The sequence below is a fragment of the Pristis pectinata genome, chromosome 25 (genome assembly GCF_009764475.1).
Source record: "Pristis pectinata isolate sPriPec2 chromosome 25, sPriPec2.1.pri, whole genome shotgun sequence".
Classification (NCBI taxonomy): Eukaryota; Metazoa; Chordata; class Chondrichthyes; order Rhinopristiformes; family Pristidae; genus Pristis; species Pristis pectinata.
This window is the reverse complement of record NC_067429.1, coordinates 23,817,717-23,835,629: the sequence shown is the minus strand read 5'-3', so window position 1 is coordinate 23,835,629 and position 17,913 is coordinate 23,817,717.

Here is a 17,913-nt window from a genome sequence, read left to right as displayed (position 1 = left end):
TACACCCCACACACCCAATGAGCAGTCATCAAAGCAGATTAAAAAGCTGAGTGAAAACTGCAGAGTCCTATTAAGAGGAAATCACACAGTTTTGTGCTCATGCCAGTCAAGATCTTGAGTACTGTGTCCAGTCCGGTCACGAAACACAAGGGAAGCGCTGAGACATACTGATGAACTCAGTAAAGAGTCAAAAGACCTGTCCCTATTGCCAGAGCAAAGGATTTAAAGATGAGTGGAGAAATGTAGGGAACCAAATTGGATAGTTCTACACTGGAGGCAGAAATGTACAATTAACATACAGCCTGCTTTGTGTATTACAGCCAATGTGGACGCTTTGTGCTGCCTACTCTTTCACTTAACTTCTTTGTACTGCCAGGACTCATCATACTATTGATTGACAACATAGCACGCACTAGCAGGGGATCCCAGCACTAGTTATTGCTGGCTTGAATAGGTTAAAGCCAATCTGCCCCATTAAAAGTACAAGTGCATTGTAACTGGAAGAGATTGTGCAAGCTAAATCTTACCTGGAAAAGGCAGAAGATTGGTAGAATGTGGGAAGACTTGATAAAGAGGATTGAAGGAAGAGATACATCCAGTACTGATAGACTGACTGCCTGGCAAGCCTCCAGACACACAATGAAGAGGCAATTAAAACAGAGAACCATAGAGGTCAATACAGAGGTTTGATGAGGACTTGAACATAGTGCAGAACAAGAGCATGTGTAGGAGATCTTTGCCCAAGGTCAGTGTGCCATTCTTCGAATACCATTTCCCATCAAGCGTCCCAAGAGTCTTGGCAACAACTCCAACCAGCACATTCCTACCCCTCATCCACTGCCAATCTCTGCCAAACAGGACATGGGTACATGCTCCATCTCATTCTTGAGCAACTAGCACCCGCATCTGTTCAAGCAGAACAGCCACATCACCCTAATAAATGTATAGCTCTCATGCAGGGAAAGGTGACATGGAACTAAAGAGCTAACCTGATGATGAATGGTTCTGTATACTCAAAGCCCCATGAAAGAGGTTACCAAGGCTGCGATCAGTGATGGGGCTGAACTCTTCACAGATAATAGTATTTTCATACCCAAACATCTTCCTTAACTCACAGTCTCTCCTGCCTGACAAACAGAGTGTGAGCATGCACATCATACTTCTCCTTCTTCTCAGAATGACCTGAAGATTGTGCCTTTAACATATCAGTAGCTAGAAATGCAACACAGTCAGATAGTGAAGGAGGCCCAAGGAGAGAAAGGCAGCAGAGGTGATAAGGCACGTCATCACTTGATGTCATTCTGCCTCTCGTTGGCCCTGGTAGTGAAACTGTTCAGTATCTCAAACAGCAGATGAAAGCAGAAGGCTTGGTGTGCCAGCAACTGTTTGTGTATGGGCCCCAGTCATAGCAATATTCTTTTTTGTATAAAGTTCAAAAACACTGTGCACAAAAGGACTGTTTGTAGATTGAAATGATGCACTTTCTTGCAGTTGCTCTGCCATTCAGGAACCAAGGTGTGTTATGGGGAGGTGCATGGTGAAGGAGATCATGGTCACATCCACCTGTGATGCAGTCTTTGCCTGAGATTGTACTAGTGGTTACAACAGTTGGCAGATGACCTCCTTACTGAAGAACCAACTGACAATTCAGCCTAAATCAACTGAGTTACCAACACAGCTTAACCTACATATTATTATATTCCTCCTTTATCTCAAAGGAAGCTCTTGCATTTATATAACAATTTTGCATAACTTTAAATTTTTCTGAAGCACTTTACAGTTAATGCAGTTTTGAAGTATCATCAATCTTACATTCAGCCAGTTTGCTCAAGGCCAAGCTCTCATGTGCAATAATAGCCAATTTTCTTGTAATGCTGGGTGAGAGATAAATATTTGCCAGAGCGGTTGGGATAACTTCCCTGCTCTTTTGTAAAAGTATGCCATGGAATGCCTCATATCTCTTTAGCAGCACAAGTGAGCTTATTTCATCTCAAAGCTGAGAAATCAACCCAGGATTCCAAAGGACGGTGCTGCATCCTGTTTTCCCAGTTGATGCTGGCTGATACTAGCGCTTGCAGGTTGTCCAGTTTTTTTTGGTTTTTGTTGGCTGCAAAGCATGAAGCACCATGGAAAATATTTAAGAAGCAATATTAAAGGTGAACAAGGCACCACTGCTGAGAGTTCTCATGGGAATTTCAGCCAGAAGATCCCAATGATTTTTCGTCCAAGGGTAGGAAGCCTAAATTGCTAATATTCTCTCCCACTGGGGAAAACTCACAGTACAAAGTGGAAATTTGAATAGTTCGATTCTTTAAAGCTTAAACTGACACTTCTGTGAATTTTCTTATATCTCAAATGGCATATATTAATTGATCCGGTGTTCTGTAATAGGATGTACACGTCCACATGGAACAGCATTATATGCAGCCATTTCCAACTTTCATGACCTAAACAAAAGGAGTAAATAAAACAACCAAGTTACTTGAATTCAGTGGGGTTGATCTGCTGAGATAATTGGCCGTTTTTACAACTCATTAAGAATAACCTGAACACATCCACTCTGGTTCTGCAGGGCTGTCTCAGAGAGGTTAATCCTATCAGAAACACTGCTGAAAATCTTAATTCTTCTTCAATTGCCAGCACATAATGTGTGCAAGACCTTTGCCAAGTTTGGTTCTGAATTTGTATCTAATTCTAATCACTGCACTCCAGGAAGGAGTGAAGGTTCCAGAGAGAGTGTGGAAAAGATTTATACAAAGGCTTCCATGTATGAGGGACTTCAGCTACAAGGTTAAGTAAGAGAAGGTGGGGTTGTACTTTTTAGAGCAAAGAAGTTTTCGAGGAGATTTGTAGAAGATCATGACAGGTTCAGACAGGGAAGATAGAAAGAATGTGTTCCCATAAGTTGAAACTGCTTCCAGAACCAGGAAACCTGGATTGAAAAATCATTTGTAAAAAATACTACAGATTGGAAAAATATCAGTCCAAATGAAGGGTCTCAACCCAAAACATTGACTGTCCATTTCCTTCTAGAGATGCTGCCTGACCCTTTGAGTTTTCCAGCAGCTCGTTCTTTGCTCTACTATTTTCCAAGTGCCCCAATTGTATTTCCTTAATGATTAATTCCAGCCTATTCCTGATGTCAGGTTAACTAGCTACGTCGAGCACCTTCGATCCATCGGCTGTAACAGCCAGGATCTCCCGGTGGCCAGGCCATTTTAATTCCACTTCCCATTCCCACGTGACATGTCTGTCCATGGCCTCCTCTGCTGCCAAGTTGAGGCTAGATGCAGATTAGAGGAACAACACCTCATATTCCGTCTTGGTAGTCTCCAACCTGATGGATTCAACATCAATTTCTCTAAATTTCAGTAAACACTCCCCTCTGTTCCCCCCCCCCCATTTGTTTTCCCTTATCCCTCTGGCCCCATTACCCCTTCTCTTTCCCCTCTCCCACCCTCACGACCAGCCCATCACCCACACCTTCCTCCCTCCGGTTCCCCACCTCCTTCCCTTTATTCCATGGTCCACTGTCTTCTCCTATCAGATTCCATCTTATTCAGCCCTTTGCCTCTCCCACTGATCATCTCTCAGCTTCTCACATCATTCCCATTTCTCCCACATCCCCCACCCACCTACCTTCCCCCCTCACCTGGATTCACCTATCGCCTGCCAGCTCTTGCTCCTCCTCCCCCCCTTTTATTCTGGCTCCTGATCCTGATGAAGGGTCTTGGCCTGAAACGTCAACTGTTCATTTCCTTCCATAGGTGCTGCCTGACCTGTTGAGTTCCTCCAGCATTTTTTGTGTGTTACTCCATAATTCCCTGGTTTTGCTCTTCCTTCTTTCTTAAATAGTGAGGCTGCTTTAGTTGTTGTTTAATCTGTGGGAACTGTTCTAGAATCTATGGAATTTTGGTAGACAACAATGAGCGTATTCACCATGTCCAAAAGGGCAGGCACAGTAGTGCAGCAGTTAGCATAATGCTTTACAGCGCCAGTGACCCGGGTTCAAATCCAGCCACTGCCTGTAAGGAGTTTGTATGTTGTCCCCATGTCTGCATGGGTTTCCTCTGGGTGCTCCGGTTTCCTCCCACATTCCAAAGATGTACAGGTTAGGAAGTTGTGGGCATGCTATGTTGGCGGCGGAAGCATGGCGACACTTGCAGGCTGCCCCCAGAACACTCTACGCAAAAGATGCATTTCACTGTGTTTCAATGTACATGTGACTAATAAAAATATCTTGTCTTATCTTATCTTACCATATCCTCCCAAACTAATGGCTGCAGCACATTAAGTTGTGGGAAATTTTTTCACCTTTTATTCCCCAATACTGGTTTTAATTTCTCCAATACTAGACTTTTACTACTGCAAATTTCTCTGAGTTCCCATTTACTTCTGACCTGTGGTCCTCCATCTTTCCTGAGAGGTTGCTTAGAGACTCGATGGCAGACACAAAATATTTGTTTAATTTCTCTGCCATTTCCTTATTCTCCATTATAGTTCCCCTCTCTCAGTCTGTATGGGACCCACATTAACTTTTACTAACCTTTTTTTAAAAACCATAACAATAGAAATTCTAACAATCTGTTTTTATTTTTCTTGCTAGACAACTCTTCTGCTTCCTCTTTTTCTTATCAATGTCCTGGCTGAATTCTGAACTTTCCCCACTGCTTATTGTTGGCAATGTTCTAGGCTTTTTTCCGATGATCTCACACTATCTTTAATTTCTACTGATAACCAGGACTAGACCACTTTTTCTGCTGGTTTTGCTTTGCCTGAAAAAAACGATATATTTTAAATTGTATATTAATTCTTGGTTAGCTATTGCTGTGGTGAAAGGAACAGAATTAATCTCAAAATAATGGCCGTCCATCAGAAGTGGAAACAGTTAAAGATAAAATAAGTTTTCAGATGCAGAGAGTGGGGGAAGGAGAAGGAAGAGCAAAAGGGAAGATCTGTGAAAGTGTAGAATGTAGGAAAGATTAAACGACAAAAGGGACGATAGTGACCTGGAAGAACAGAGACAAAGGCCGAGTCTGGAGGAGATGCAATGTTTTTAAGGAATGTCGGTGTCATTGGCACTACCAGAATCTATTGTTTATTTCCAGTTGGCTAGAATTGAGGAGGTAATTAAGAGTCAACTGTGGTGCTGAACAGAGCTGAAAGGAATTTAAATTTCTTACAAGTACAGTCAGATAAATTTCTTCCCTGGTACAACTGAATCATTAACATAGCATCAGCCACTTTCTTACCAGTACACCATGCAACCCGTATCAGCTTCCTTTCACTTGCGTCTGAGTCACATATCAGCCAGACCCGGGCAAGGTTGGTAGATTTCCTTCCCTGAAGGACATTAGTGAACCAGATGGCCTTTTACAACAACTTAGCAGCCTCATGGTTACCATTGCTGAAATTGATTTTCCCCCTTAAATTCCAGCTTTAACCTAACTTGATTTTAAATTCCAGTGCTGTTCTGGTGAGGGTTAAAATCATGTCACTAGATCAAGGGTACACACCTCTGGCTGCTAATCCAGTAAAATTGAACACTAGTGTACCCTGGGAATAGCAGAATTGTTACCTGAACTCAGTGTTGAGACCAGAAGGCTGGAATGTGCCTTTGTTGAATGAAGAGGTGCTGCTCCTCTAACTCACATTATTCTATGCTCTAGAGAAACAAAGGACTGCAGATGCTGGAATCTAAATGGAAAACATTATGATGCTGGAGGAACTCAGCAGGCCAGGCAGCATCCGTGGAGAAAAGCAGGCGGTCAATGTTTCGGGTCAGGACCCTTCTTCAGGACTGAAGATAGGAAAAGGGAAAACCCAATCTATATGAGGGAAAAGCAAAGCAGTGATAGGTGGACAGAAGAGGGGCGGCGGGGTGAGCACAAGGTGGTGATAGGTCGATGCAGGTAAGAGTTAGTGATGGGCGGGTGTGGGGGGAGGTGGGGAGAGCAGATCGACCGGGGGATGGGTCAATGGTAAGAAGAGAAAGAAAGAGGATAGGAAAAAGAGAGATAGGCTTGGAAAAGGAAGAAAAGAAGAGGCATCGCTCTGTGTGTGTGTGTGTGTGTGTGTGTGTGTGTGTGTGTGTGTGTGTGGCTGTGTGTGGCTGTGTGTGTGTGTGTGTGTGTGTGTGTGTGTGTGTGTGTGTGTGTGTGGCTGTGTGTGTGTGTGTGTGTGTGTGTGGGAAGGGGATGGGGATTACTTAAAGTGGGAGAATTCAATGTTCATGCCATTAGGCTGCAAGGCTCCAAGACGGAAAATGAGGTGCTGTTCCTCCAGTTTACGCTTGGAATTCTCCTGGCAGTGGAGGAAGCCGAGGACTGACATATCTGTGATAATGTGGGAGGGGGAGTTGAAGTGACCGGCAACGGGGAAATGCAGATCGCGATTGGTATTGGCATTTGGTATTGGTTTATTATTGTCACTTGTACCAAGGTACAGTGAAAAACCTGTCTTGCATACCGATCGTACAGGTCAATTCATTACACAGTGCAGTTGCACTGAGTTAGTACAGAGTGCATTGAGGTAGTACAGGTAAAAACAATAACAGTACAGAGTAAAGTGTCACAGCTTCAGAGAAAATGCAGAGCAATAAGGTGCAAGGTCACAACAAGGCAAGGTCACAACAAGGTTACGGACAGAGGGCAGGTGTTCCGTGAAACGGTCACCTTGTCTGCGTTTGGTCTCACCACTGTAGAGGAGGCCACACTTGGAGCACCGAACGCAGTAAATGATGTTAAGGAAGGTGCAGGTGAATTTCTGTCTCACCTGAAAGGCCTGTTTGGGTCCCTGGATGGAGGTGGTGTAGGGGCAGGTGTTGGACCTATGGCAGGGGCAGTGGAAAGTTCCCTGGGTGGGAGTAGGATGGGTGGGGGAAGGAGTGAACTAGGGAGTCACAGAGAGAGCGATCCCTGTGAAAAGCAGAAAGGGGTGGGGAGGAGAAGATATGCTTGGTCGTGATTCTACACTCTTCCTGTGAAGCTTGGAGGTCAGAATGGAGGTGGGAAAGATCACTGTGCAGGCAACTGAAAGCTTAGAGTCCTGTTATGGATGTCTTTTGTAAAGTAACACCCAGTCTGTTTAACTAGAAGGAACAAATAATCTATTTATTATTTTCATCCCCTATCTAATTACATCCAAGAATTACTGGGACAGCTATATTTTCCCAAATAGGCAGATCCAACTTAAAGCTGCAGAACATGCTCATTGTGTGAATGGTGGGGAAGTACAGTTGGTGAGAGTATGGTGTAGGCGCTCCTGTCTTATTCGGGTCTGACAGCTGGAGAAAATGTGGATGACTCTCCAGGCAATTACTTAAGGAGATGCTCAAATCCAAGGAATATACCAGCCTTATGTATTTGAATAGTTTCAGTCGAGCTCTGAAACTCATAAGGGATTGAACCAAAGACTGTTGGTCACCCTCACTTATATTCTATCTCTGACAATTGCCTTGTGTACAAGCTGCATCTTAATCCAATGAAAATCTTGGCAGCAAGCATGTGGCAAACCAAGTAGTTAATTGATAACAAAAGTAGGACTTGCTGTTAAAACTACCCGATATATGATTTTCCCCCTTTCCCCCTTTCCCCCTTTAGTTAAGGATCTCTCTCAAAAGTTACCATTAAATGTACGGCAACTAATATTAATTTTGTTCTATTCCCAGTAAATATTGGTGGTCCAGTACTAGTACCAAAAATCTGTGAAGACTGCATGATCTCCTGTGTAATGCAAGGAAACAAATAACATCATTGTGAAATGTTACTACTCCAGATAGCACACCACGTTAGTAGTCAATCTCCCACAGAACAGAGAACCAAGAACTAGGATCAATTTGCTAGAAAACATGTGTATCAATTTTATTTTTTATTCATTCGCAGAGAATGGATGTTGCTGCCAATGGTAGCATTTACTGCAAAAGTTTGATTGCTACCAAGGGCTACAGATGAGTCCAGAGTCAGTTCAGGTAACAGTTCTTACAATGATCCAATAGATCCAATGCATACACTTGCAGATATTCAAGTATACAGTTGAATTTAAATTGTATTCTCATTTAATAACTCACTGGTTTCCAGTCCAGTAACCAAGCCACCATATTACCATACTCCCAATATTTCAGCGGAGCATAACGCTGTGATGCCACACCCCTACTCACTTGTGGCAAGAGTTATTTAACCAAATTTACATACAGCACTCCTATCATAGATGCAGGACAAGAATTTATAATGGAAAAAGTTGACGGAAAAGTGTGACACAATATGATAGTCAGAAATGAATGGCGTACAGGAGAGATTACATTTTGTTTAAAGACATTTTAATTACACTGTACATTAGACAATTTAACACATAATGTATTGTGTAGCTGATAAATGAGCTGTATTTACCTGGAGGTCAATTAGAAATTAATTGTTGCCGATAACTTAAGCTTAAAGAATGGAGGCAAATTTCCATGCCCACATTAAATTAGCCCAGCACTACCTTTCTGTTCCTTTTACATATTTTTGATATTATGAAATTATGATATCATGAAAGGTGGCCTCTGAAATTGGACTAACGCAATTTTACTCAACTATTTGTATTCTGAAATTTAAAAAGTACCAGTTTAGAATGACTCAGTTTCATAAGCAAGTCATGGTGCAAATTAAAATATTACAAATCATTATCAAAATCACCCTGGATGTTAAGCTCCTAAAGGGAATAGAATCACACCGTACCTATCATGACCTTTATCACTTTTTCAACTAACTAGCAACCAGCTAAATGGTAGAAATGTTAAAACATTTACTAAACCAGCTCTGGAGTGCAAAATGACTGAACATTGTGATTGAAACAAAAAATCTCCTTTCCTCCTGAGCATTCACTTCCATAACTATTCCACATTCATGCAAGTCATGGGAAGAGGCCCTTGGGTTCTTTGAGAAGCTGATAAATAATTGATATTGCATCAAAAACAATCTTACTGTTCAACAGCTATTAGTCCAACACACTATTTTCCAGGTCTTGCACTATTAGTGAGCAATGCCAAAGTAATTAATGGATTTTATAAATAGATAATTGGTATATAGAAACCTCAGTGGGAATGGTTTTGTCCTGTAATACCAATGACAACAAATCTTTTGAGTCCTGCTCTGTTCATTATTTCCTTTTAATAAATGAGTGTGATTATTTTTTTGTGAATTTTCTCTTCTAATGGCATGCAGTCTCAATGACAGCTCTATGATATAGCAACCAGGTAGCCAGTCTTCACATCTAAACCTAGACAGTAAATTGTGATTGACTATTCTTTTACAGAGAGTATAATAGTCTAAGCCAGGACCTATCCTCACACTTGACTCAATCCCTTATATTCACTTAGTAAACCAGACATCCTTCAAGAGAGATACACTGGAAATAGCAGTGTAACTTCAGGCTTGTCACTCTCTAATCCAATGTCAATTATAGCCCACACTGATACCAAATAATAAAAATAGCCCCAACCACAAGGCCTCCCTGGCTGCACCCACTTTGAAGAATATGTTCCAAACACAATCCATTGGGACATGGGTAATGTGGTCATTTAAAGCATAAATGGAAATCAAGCTATGACTTGCCTGAGAATATGCTTTAATTCAGAACAAACAATGGACTACATCATCACAACCTCCCTCAAAATAAGTTCGGTGCAGATATATTTGAGATCAACCCCTACTTTAAAAAGGCCTAACTCAATATAGCTTCAAACTCAATTTATAAATGTTGCCTCAGCCATACACAAGAAGACTCAAAAATAGACAGGTAATCGAATTAGTGGTCCTTCTATTTCATGTGAAATATCAACGCAGGGGTATCATTGTTACCCATTGAACTATCCAGACAACAGTTCGACTGTTCTCTTGCAAATATTTTCCCCACCCCCATTACTGTAGGGATCTTTTCTGGTATTTTGTGTCTTCAGTTTATGTTATAGTCAGGTTACATGGTTTGTTATCCTATAACACGGTGTTCGCGGAGAAGCCTTTTAAGTGACAAATTTAATTGACCACAGATGATGAGATACTACAAAAACATCCTAAGTTACAGCTGTGGTTCATTATGTTTGTAAATTGAAGCTCTCTTTGCAAGACAGACCATAATAAACAAATACTGAACAAAAAAAACTCACCAGAACTCAATCTGCCTAAAATTAACTAACATAGAGCCAAATCTGTTATAATTCTTTATATAATTACAGTTGAATAATAAAAATGACCAACCTAATTCCACATGCAACTTACTTCGGTGAGCAGTTAAAGTGCTCCAAAGATAAAACTGAATACTGCTGATCCAAATCAGAGCTGGTCAGTCCAGTTCACAGGGACCTCTGTCCTGGTCACTCATTCTAATCAGTAGAATTGGTGTTATATAAATTACTCACAGAATTGATTTACATGAGCTGACAGTTTAATTATAGCCTTATAAGATAACAATCAGCCCAAAAGGAAACCCATGTAAAAGGGCAGTCACCTACAAGATCAATCTATAAATTTGATTAATTAGGAAGTAAACCTAGCCATTATGTGTTGCTCGGATCTAAAAAGGACATAATTATTTTAGTTGTCCTTATTGTCTTCTTTGCACCTCCTGTGTGCACACACCCAATGCCATCTTAACAAACTGACATTTTCCATGCTCTCTGTGTACTTCACTGCAACTAATGACGCACGATTTGACTGAATGACCTTCCATCTCATTCCTTCTGCTCTTCCTTCCACAACAACCACTCACAGTTATTGTCTGCAATGTAATTAAAAAAAAATTCCCAAGGCATTTCACAGGATTGCGATGAGGCACAAATCCGACATGAAGCAGAATAAAGAGGTACGGTAAAAACTTTACTACCTAGCATCCGTGGGGAATAGGGGTGTTAGTTAAACATGTTAGTCAAGAGGTAAGTATGTATCACATAATCAATAATACTAAAGGAACAAGGTCAATGAAATAAAGTATTCTATAATACTCACTGATGAGCCTGCATTTCTGAGCAGGCCAGAAAAAAGATTTAAGCAAACTGCAGCAGGGAGGAATACCTAGGAACTCCCTCAGTGCTACCCAGATGTTGGTCTGGGAGCTCCCTCAATGCTGTCCCAATGTTGGTCTAGGAGCTCCCTCAATGCAGCCTCAACTTTGGTCTGAGAGATTCCTCAGTGCACTCAGATGTTCATCTGGAAGATCCCTCAGTGCTGCCAAGATGTTGATCTGAGAGATTCCTCAGTGCATTCAGATGTTAGTCTGGGAGTTCCCTCAGTGCCTGGTACTGGAGAGTGCTGGGTAATGAGATACCACATAACTGAGCTTTTACTAGACTTCGGGTCAAGAAGTTTGTCTTAGAGGTAGGTTTTAGGGTGTGAGAGTGGTAGTAATGCAGAGAGGTTTGGGAGGGAACCTTGGGATATGAGCTTTAGGTATATCCACTGATAAATTTCTCCTTTGAATTCCACAGTTTAATTGAAAACTAAGTAGGATGTCAGTCCTGCAGTTGCGCACCACTGGTCTCAGAAATATATGTTTCCCAAAACAGTGATATTGAGTAGTACCAGCAGGTAATTAAAATTCTTTCTTTCTAAGACATTTTACCTTCCTCTCCTATAGAACCTGACCATCTTACCAAGCTGTTAAATGCAGAGAGATTGCTAGCAAACCATTGCTCAAAAGAGTGCATCGGTACCAAACCTGACAACAACACTCACTACAAAGCACCTTTAATGTAGGAAGATATCTGAAAGTCCTTCACAAGTGTGTGATCACACAAAATGTGGCAAGTAGCTATATAAAGAAATAATAGGATAGGTGACCACATATCCGGTCAAAGAGGCAAGTTTTAAGTAGAATCTTGAAGGAGACAGAAGAGGCAAAGTGATTCAGGAAGCAAATTTCAGAGTTTAAACTGAGACCACAGATGGGACAGTTGGCATTCAGTAGAGTGATGGATAAAAGGTACAGAAATTGAAATAAATGTAAGCCATTCAGCCCCTTGTGCTCACTCTGTCATTCAATAAGATCCTGGGTGATCTTTTACCTCAGCACCATTTTCCTGCATTAACTCCATATCTGCTGATTTTCTTAATATCTAAAAATAGGCAAGAGGACAGGGTTGGAGAGCACATTATTCGGAGGGTTGTAGGATTGGATGTTGGTTGTAGAGTGAAAGAGGGCCAAGACCAGGAAGAACACAAAGATGGGAATTTTAAAACTAAGACTTTGGCAGTCCTAGACCCAAAGAAGACAGCATTGATGCTAGTGAGTTAGGATGCAGGCAAGAGCGCTTTGGATGGGCTGACCCTGGCCTTATCTAAAATCAAGCTCACCTCTAACCTCATCATTATTCAACATCAAAGTTAAGCCTAACCTCATCCCCATTTATCTGCAGAGGCAGGCCTGGCCCCATCCTTATCCAACATCTACATTTCTGCACGTTCCTCCATAAATTACTGCTCGCTGATCAGGAACAGGAATCCTGCAGGATGTTATTTCCTGTCCTGGCTGAGGGCCTCAAACCAATTATCCTTTTCAATCAGTTTACAGAAATCCAAAGTAAAACTGTGTATACAGCTCTGCTACTGTTCCTGGAATCATCGAACTGTAGAAATGTATGGGACAGGAGGAGGCCATTTGGCCCATCAGAAAAGAATGACAAGAAGTTGGATCATCTAGCTATATTTTCCTGCACTATATGATCCAACTTATGCAATTTAATTGATAATCAGAGACTTTGTCAATTATCTGCACTCCAGATAAGAGGTGTGTCTGTCAGACTAATGCATGGAGAACATAGGACACCCACAGAGGATTCAATGGTATGCAGTGCCACTACTGAAATCTTCAAAAGTGTATCTGTGACCCATGCTAATGCAAGCCACCCAAGCAGATGTTGGATTCCACAGTACCTGTTGGATCTGTTTCCATGTGTTTTAAATGGGACCCATTTAAGGTAGATTGTTCCTCCGGAACCTCATTCCCACAGAAAAAAAAATGACTCTCTATGTCTCCCCATTAGACTTGAACCCAACCTGGCCATTTTGATCACTGATTGCACTCTCACCACCCTGAGCAATAACATCCTGGCCTCCAACTGCACTCCCTGATCACTGATTGACTTTGGCTTTCTGCCTGAAGGTGTGATAGCCCACCATTCCTGGGCAGTTGTCCTGAACAACTAGCCCTTATTCCACTTGCAACACCATACTCCCTACACCCTCAATTTCTGGCCCTCTCTTCCCCATTATTCCCCCAGAAACAACCTGACACCCAGACTTACTTCAAAGGCAGAGCAGGTGAAGGAGAAGCCTTGCTTTTCAAGGCTTGTCGCGCACAACTATTTGTGCCTTGTGGTTCTCAAACAAAATTTTTATTGACCCCCTACCCCCCCAACACACACACACACACACACACACACACACACACACACACACACACACACACACACACACACACACACACACACACACACACGACTCAAACTTCCAGAGCTCAAGAAACCCTTGTGGATTAAAACCCTTCATCCAGGGATTTTTCATTGTGCTGAGGGTTTCTGCATCCATTACACTTTCAGTCAATGAGTTCCTGAATCTCTCGCACCCCCCGCCCTCATTTTCAATCACTACTCTCTGAGTGAAAGAATTTTTTCTGAAACTCACCACAATTCTTCTATCAGTTACCCAAATCTGTAGCTACCTCAATGCTAATTGGATCAAGTCCCACTTGTTAATTCTATCTAGGCCTCTCACTATTTCATACACCTCAATTAAATCTTGCCTCAGCCACCTTTGTTCCAAAGTAATAAATTGAGCCTAGCCTAAACCTCTATCGTAATTAAAAATTATCCATCCCAGTAACCTCCTGTGCACTCTTGCTGTTGATATTCCTGTAATGTGGTGACCAGAATTGTAAACCTCACTCTGTGGCCAAGCTAATCTATGGTTCCAGCATGACTCCCCTCCCTCCCCCGCCCCTTTATTAGCCAATAAAGGAAAGCAATCAGCATGTCTTCTTAACCGTGCTATTTGATGTCCAGCTAATTTGAGAGATCTCTGGCCTCTCTATTTCCCTACACTGTTTGATGTTCTAGCACATACTCTACATTTTCTTGCTTTTTTTCCCCTCCAAATACATTAACTCACACTGCTCCAGATCAAATTGATAAGATATCTTTATTAGTCACATGTACATCAAAACAAACAGTAAAATGCATCTTTGCGTAGAGTGTTCTGGGGGCAACCCACAAGTGTCGCCATGCTTCCGACGCCAACATAGCATGCCCACAACTTTCTAACCCGTATATCATTGGAATGTGGGAGGAAACCGGAGCACCCGGAGGAAGCCCACGCAGTCACGGGGAAAACCTACAAACTCCTTACAGACAGCGGCGGGAATTGAACCCGGGTCACTGGCGCTGTAAAGTGTTACGCTAGCCGCTACACTACTGTGCCTGCCCACCTAACCTGCACATTGATATCTTCCCACAGTCTACAACTTTCTTCCTTGCTCTCTACCACACTGCCAATTTTTGCATTAACTGCAGACTTTTTCAAGACCAAATCATTAATATATAGCCCAAAGGCAAATGACTTAACCCCGAGCCCTGTAGCACCACAACGTATACAGCCTTTCTCTCACTGGCAATTGGTCTTTGCTTTCTTCCACCAATCTCATTTTGGATCATCCAGATTCCAAACTTCCTTGTTCAAAAAATTCAGTCAGGTAATCAGGCACAATGTTCCTTTAACAAATCCATGCTAACTTTCTTTGATGAAACCATATCATTCTGAATGAGGATTTATTCTACATTTATGAATCTTTATTTAATTATTTTTCAACTACTGCCATTAGCAGCTGAGTAATTACAATATCTGTCTCTCACTCACTTTTAAACTAAGGGTATGACATTGCAGTCTCCAGTTCTCTGGCACCACGTCTGTGGCCAATGATCAGAAGGTGATGAAAGACACGCCATCTATTTACTTCCCTGTTTCTTTTAAGAGCCTGAGTGAGAGGGGACTTGATTGAAATGTGTAATATCATGAGGGGTCTTGACACAATGGATGCGAAGGGGATGTTTTCTCTTGTGGGAGAATCTAGAACTAGGGGTCCTTGTTTAAAAATAAGGGGTCATCCATTTAAGACCAAAATGTCAAAGGGCTGAGTCTTTGGAACTCTCTTCCTCAAAGATGGGGCCAGGGGGGTTAAAAGCAGATTCTTTGAATATTTTTAAGGCAATGTTAGATAGGTTCTTGATAAATCAGGGGGTAAAAGGTTGCTTGGGGAAGACAGGAATGAGAAGTTGAGGTTACACTAAGATCAACCTCGATCTTACTGAATGGTGGAGCAAGCTCAAGGTGTAGAATAAGCTCGGAGCCAAGAGACCTTTTTTTCCTAATTTGCATGTCCATTTGTATGCATGTACTTTATGTTGACCTAATTTCAAGGATCAAAGACTCCTTGATATTAATCTTCAATTTTTATCAAATCTGATATCTTATAACTCCTTCATAACATCAGTTCCTGTATCATCCCCCACCTTTATGAAGACAGAATGGAGGATGATATCTGTACCTTCCACCTTTATACTTGGGTTTCATCTTCAGTCTCCATTAGGTCCTACTCTTTCTCCTTATGCACAAAATGTTTTCCTTGATTTTATAGACATCATTAAACTGGAAAGAGTGCAACGAAAATTTACGAGAATGTTGCCAGGTCTCGAGTGCCTGGGCTATAGAGAGAGATTGGGCAGACTAGGACATTATTCCTTGGAGTGTAGGAGACTGAGGGGCAACCTTACAAAAGTCATGAGTATAAAATCATGAGGGGCATAGGTGGGGTGATTGCACACAGTCTTTTTCCCAGGGAAAGGGAATCAAAAACTAGAGAGCATAAGTTTAAGGTGAGAGGGGAAAGATTTAAAAGGGAGCTGAGGGGTAACTTCTTCATGCAGAGGGTGGTGCATATAGGAAACAAGCTGCCAGAGGAAGTGGTTTGGGTAGGTACAAGAACAACATTTAAAAGACATTTGGACTGGTACATGGATAGGAAAGGTTTAGAGGGATATGGGCCAAATGTGGGCAAATGCGATGGACTTAGATGGGCATCTTGGTTGGCATGGACGAGTTGGGCTGAAGGGCCTGTTTCCATGCTATATAACTCTATGACCTGCTGTATAATTTCATCCATCCTTTCTGTCTTAGTAATTTTCTTTTTTAATTTCAGTCCCGTCTTTACCTGTACTCCTCTATCTTCTCTCTCATGTTGAGCTCTGAAGTTGCAGACCGAAAATGATGAGAAAACATAAGCATTGTAAGCAATCTCATTGTTAACATTTCCTCATAAACTGCCTCAAATTTGCCTGCCTGAGATCAACCAACTTATTTAATAACAAGAATTCAAAACTAGGATCTTGTTAATTTATCAGCCAATACCAAACCATGTGATGTTACACACCCAAGCCACTGGTAACATCTAAGATAAAAACCTAACAAGAAATGAAGATAACATTTTCCACCCCATTTGATCAGCCTTAAGGGAATATAACTTCAGAAAACAATCCATGAAGTTATGGCAAACCAATATAAAACAATATTTTGGTCCAGGCTGGAATACTGTGTTCACTTCTGGGCACATTGATTTAGCCCTTCTTCATGAACATTCAGGGTGTGCCGGGCACAACCAGTTTATATTCAGCTAAATGGCACCAATCCCATAACATACAAGTGCTGAAAGTGTCAGTAAGTATGGCAGCTGCAATATGAGTGGTTTATTTTGCATTAACCACCTGCTCCATTACATGTGCCCTGTTTATACAATACAGAGAATGAGAGTTATACATAGCATACACATTTAACAAAATATTTATTTCACATTCAGCTGCTTTCAACTGGGCCTTTGTCCATGTAATTAGAGCCTTTGGTGTGCTACATGGTATCTCCTCTTGTGCAATGGCCCCGCACATTCTGGATGAGCTGTGTTATTTTTAAGCTTGAACTCCAAGGAATTAAATTGTTCAGGCAGTATCACAAAATTCAGTGTGCAATTGTACAAACCTCTTCATCTTTTGTAGTCTATTGTTTGTTTAACGTCGACTACAGCTAAGAAAAAACTAACTTGATTGAAGCCTCTATTCAATGTAAAGATTTGAAGTTCTCTATATTACTTACACAGTGCACTGCTTGAAAAAGGTTTACAACCTTTTATGGTGATGATCAGGAAGATTCCAGATGCTGTAAGCAGTCTCAGTCAGGAACCCCGTAGAAATTCTGCAAGGGTGAAAGTTGTATGAGGATTAAGTTAGTCTGTGATGCCTCATGATCTAAATGTCTACACATTGCGTACCGTTAGTGTCACACAACTAAAGGGTTCCTGGTGACTTTTAAATGGTCATCCAGCCTGATTTGATGGTGTTTGATTCCTGCAAGGTAAGGTCCTCTCTGCTGAAGTTACAGAATGAGATTGCAAGAATTTATTCTACGTCTACTGTATTAGCCAAAAAAAAGTCACTCAGTTATGTTACATGTTAAGGTAATATTTGCAACAGTATTTATAGCACTCTGGATGGAGCATCCATTTTTGCTGTAGTGCAGAATTCTCCATTCATTCTCATTGGATAGAGTGAAGGCCACAGTGTCCGACAAAGTCCAAATTCCCAAGAAACATTTGTACTACCTAAAGCTCCTGAGGGCACCAATTTGCAAAATTATTTTCAATGTGCAAACAAAATTCTCCATCCAGATATCTGATAGCTCATGGTCAGCCTAAACTGACATCACTCTCATCAGCAATAGCCTGCTGATAGTAATTCAGGAGATTCCAGCCTTAATGCCCACCAGAGGTAATGATGAGAAAGGGCTATACTATAGGTAGCACCATTTTTCAAATGCAGTGATAAACTCAGCCCCATTTGGCTTT